The sequence below is a fragment of the Fukomys damarensis genome, unplaced genomic scaffold, assembly GCF_012274545.1.
Source record: "Fukomys damarensis isolate Sample0158 unplaced genomic scaffold, DMR_v1.0_HiC HiC_scaffold_10, whole genome shotgun sequence".
Classification (NCBI taxonomy): Eukaryota; Metazoa; Chordata; class Mammalia; order Rodentia; family Bathyergidae; genus Fukomys; species Fukomys damarensis.
Genome location: NW_022900922.1, coordinates 35,486,042 through 35,486,395, shown reverse-complemented (window position 1 = coordinate 35,486,395; position 354 = coordinate 35,486,042). Strand labels below are relative to the sequence as shown.

The 354-nt window shown below is 63.0% G+C and overlaps 1 protein-coding gene across 2 annotated transcripts in view; it reads left to right on the top strand.

Moving 5' to 3' along the window:
* Nucleotides 1–354, top strand: part of Prpf4b (pre-mRNA processing factor 4B) — a 33,594-nt gene that overhangs the window by 396 nt on the left and 32,844 nt on the right. The gene's annotated exons all lie outside the window — the stretch shown is intronic.

Below are 354 nucleotides of genomic sequence, written 5' to 3'. Positions count from 1 at the left end.
GGCGCGAGGTCGCCGCTTCCTGCTTCCCCGGGGACCGGGAGAGCTGCTGGCGGCGGTGTGGGAACCGCGGGCCGAACCGAGTCCAGCCTTCCGCATCCGGTACCTACTCGTCCCGCTCCTTAGCGGTGTCCCTTTCACAAGCTGAAAGCAGGGAAGAGGCGACAAGGTTTCTCTCCGATGGTCCCAGAAGTAGTCTGCGGCCGGGCGGTGCTGCGCCTCCCGCACCATACTTTCACTCCTTCCGCCCGGCATTTTCCTCCCTGCCTTTTTGCATCTTTTTCACCAACCAGCAAACTTGAAGCAAAGTGAAAAAGGCCGTGGTTTTTAGGCCTGGCTCCCCCCCCCCCCCCCCGC